At 31.8% G+C, this 3,746-nt stretch overlaps 1 pseudogene; it reads left to right on the forward strand.

The window, feature by feature from the left end:
• Window positions 1-1,957: 1,957 nt before the first annotated feature.
• Window positions 1,958-2,742, forward strand: LOC112505025 (annotated as a pseudogene).
• The last annotated feature ends 1,004 nt before the right edge of the window (window positions 2,743-3,746 follow it).

Below are 3,746 nucleotides of genomic sequence, written 5' to 3' on the forward strand. Positions count from 1 at the left end.
CAAATTATTGTGTTAACTTTATGAACTAATCATGACCATTGATTTTTAAAATATAGGGTTAAGATTTATCATATTATAAATTTAATTTATTACGCTTATAGTCTCACAAACATACGTGAACATAGTAGCTCAAAGGTATTTATATAAAAGAGGAGGTGCAATCAATATTATCAGTTACAAATAGTAGAAATCATATGTGTTTAGGTTTTTCAGTTATTCACACATTTGATCTCTTATCCCTGCTATTCCTTTCACTTCAACCCAACTTACATTTTCCTTAAAAAGTTATACTACCATGCAACATTTCAAACAAAATATTTTTACGTAAACACCCATATTAACATGTATATGCATTTACATGTTGTCATGTGTTATAACCAGAAAAGGTGATGGCACCCTACGAAAGGATATTTGGCCTAACAGTTGTTGGAACTTGGTTAGATACCTTGTTCCACATAATAACGTGACGAAAATTACACTCACTTAACAAGTATCAACCCTAAAGTATCAAATAACTTGGGCCTTGCTACTGTTTGGGTGTTCTCGGGTCTCTTGATCAAACATGAAATTACGTTGCAAATTACAAGTAAGATTTATAAATCCTTTCAATGGTTATTATCGATTTTATGTTCGTTTCATAGATTCGTATCAGGACTTTTATATTTTCTGTAAATTTGCTATCATTAATAAATACATATCTTTCTTTATGATTGGTTACGTTTAACAACAATATCCGACTTACAAGGCCGGCCTTGACCACGTACAGTCCGTGCGGTCGCACAGGGCATCAAAGCCTAAAGGGGCATCAAGTTGTCATTTATACTAGTTTGACATTTAATAATATGAGAATTGGACAACTGAGCTTTAACTATAAAAACAGGCCCATGGCCTAGTAGTGATGAATACTGAATGCACATCGTTGGAAAAAGTTGGAAAGTTGGAAAAGTTTTTATTTGTATAAAGTTGTCTGTATGAATTAATCTATTTGTATAAGTTGGAAAAGTTTTTGTTTGGGAGAGTTTTTTTTCTCCAAATGTAAGGAGTGTTTTTTTTTAGTTGGAAGGGACGTGTTTGAAAAAAAAAAACTTGGCTTTCTATATAAAGCTCCTCCTAGAAGCTTACTGGATAAGTCACTTTCTATATCATTAAGCCACTACGAAACAGTCATGCATAGTTTAGTGAATAAGCTGTTAATTCTATTAAACTTATTAAACTGCTAACATATAGACCCTTAACCTTTAGTCGTTAGACTTGTAACTTTTGAGTTTTACTTGTTGCTTACTATGATAGTAATTTGGATGTAATTTACTATTTTAGTTAAAAACTGATTATAGTTTTTCTTGTCTTTTAAGTCCCATATATTGAAATAAAGTTTCTATTTTGCTAATTTCAATTTGAAAAAGAGAAAACTAGAAAAGAAGAAAGCACGATCTTAATCCAGAATTTATCCTTTTATCATTTTATACTTTGTATTCAGAGTTTTGGTTTTTATGTCCCTCCATTGTTTTTTTTATCACAATTAATAAAATCAACATGAGGATGAGATACTTAGCTTAAATAAGTTCTAAACTCTTTAAAAAAATCGCATGTTTTGTTGTTTTATTGGCTTAAAAAAATAGACTTATGAACATTTTTTATTATTTTCATACAGGTGATCAAAAATCTTAGGACCGACCTTGCCGAATTATCAGTAAACTCAATCTTCAAAGAGATCGATGAATAAATGTAGGTGAGTTATTTTAGAACCAACACCAATTAATATCTTAACGTGCTACCCTACAACTTATAATGAATATGTTACAAGATTTAAAACCACGAATGTCTCTAGGTACTATTCATACAACTCGTGGTACTATGAAATCAATACACTGAGTAGAACTTTACATATACCATCCCAAAATTTCGCCGGAAAGTTGGTGTTTTTGCGAGGACATATGAAACCAGATCACCGGAAAAAATGGCAGATGAAGTGAAGTTGTATGCCGTTTGAGGAAGTCCGTTCACTTGCAGAGTGAAAATTGCTCTGAGTCTCAAGGGAATCAAGTACGAAAACTTTGAAGAAGATATGAGCAACAAGAGTGCGGACCTTCTGAAGTACAATTCTGTGAACAAGACGGTGCCGGTGCTGGTGCACAACGGAAACCCAATCTCGGAGTCTCTCGTGATCGTTCAGTACATCGATGATGTCTGGAAAGGGGTTCCGCTTTTGCCACAGGATCCTTACGAGAAGGCCATTGCTCGATTTTGGGCGAAGTTTGTCGATGATATGGTAATGATTTCGTTGTCTCGCTACAACAACATTAGACGAGATCAAGAATGCTTAAGGGTCATAAAAATGTTACAATAGGTTTATAAGACGTCTTAATAAGTTTTTAAGACACTTTTATATGTTGTTTTCAGTGTATTCCAGCTATATTAAATGCTTTTGGCAGCAATGGAGATGAGCAAGTCATTGCAGAAGCTTGTGAGCACCTGCAAGTGCTAGAAAACGAACTCACAGTCAAAGGGAAGACCTTTTTCGGAGGTGACAACATTAACCTGGTCGATATAAGCGCTGATTTATTAGCGTATTGGCTTGAAATAATCGAAGAAGTAACCGAAATAAAGTTGGTCACCGAAGAGAGGTTCCCGAAAATAACGGAATGGGCTCGTAACTTCATCAACTGTCAAGTGGTCAATGAAATCTTACCTCCAAGAGATCACCTGCTTGCGTATTTTAGGAAAAGGTTTGGCAAGGCCTAATGGTACCCAAGATTCGTCGGACGTTGCAATAAGCGACCCTTTGCGCTTGTCGAAGTTCAAGCGTCTATGTCGGTCTATCGATGTTGCAGTGAGTAGTCGTTTGTGCTTCTTGTAGTCGTTAAGTATACAGTCGTTAACGTTGTTTGCAATAAGCGATTGTTGTTGTTGTTGTAGTATGGTGATATTGTTTTGTGATATGTAGTAGTGTTTAATGTTGAGAACTTGGTGTATTGTATTTCGGTTTGAAGGATTTGGAATGAAATTGAATTCCATTCGTTATAAATAACAAAACAAGTGTTTTTAACGTATTTTAAAACATTATTATAAACAAATTGTATAAAATACCGACTACACACATGAGATTTTTAAATCTATTGGTTCAAATCATAACATTGAAAATATAAAATAGATGTTGTTTTGTAATATGTAGTATTTGTTGTTGAGATATGGTATATGTTATTTCATATTTGTATGCAACACATGAAGCATCTCCAGCATGTAAAAATAAAGATTTAAAATTCAAAATTTCAAAAAAAAAAATACATTTAATCCCAACAATTTCTCAATTTTGAAGATCAATATATTAAATACGTTATTAAAATATTTAAAACATTTATTAAAATATTATTTCTTTAGGTTAAATACTAAATTACAAGGGTTCTTATTGATGAGAATCTTTATCTATATCTATACTATATTATAAAGCATTTGGCTAAAACTCTTAAAAACTCTTAAACTCTTAAAACTCTTAAAGACAACATATATTGCTAATGGTACAACCTGTTAAAGCCATCCCTAAACTCGTTCATCCCTATCCTATTTCATCAAATACAGGATAAACATCTCATTTTAAATATAAAAAATCTAAAATATAATTAGGATAATTTTTGAATTCTAACAGAATACTTAATTATTATCTTTATAAAATTTATAATATTAAACTAAAAATAAATTATTTCATTATTAAACTTAAATTAAATTACAATAAAAAAATAAATTACATA

This window comes from Cynara cardunculus, unplaced genomic scaffold (assembly GCF_001531365.2).
Source record: "Cynara cardunculus var. scolymus isolate 2C unplaced genomic scaffold, CcrdV1 Un_Scaffold_7942, whole genome shotgun sequence".
In the NCBI taxonomy this organism is placed as follows: domain Eukaryota; kingdom Viridiplantae; phylum Streptophyta; class Magnoliopsida; order Asterales; family Asteraceae; genus Cynara; species Cynara cardunculus.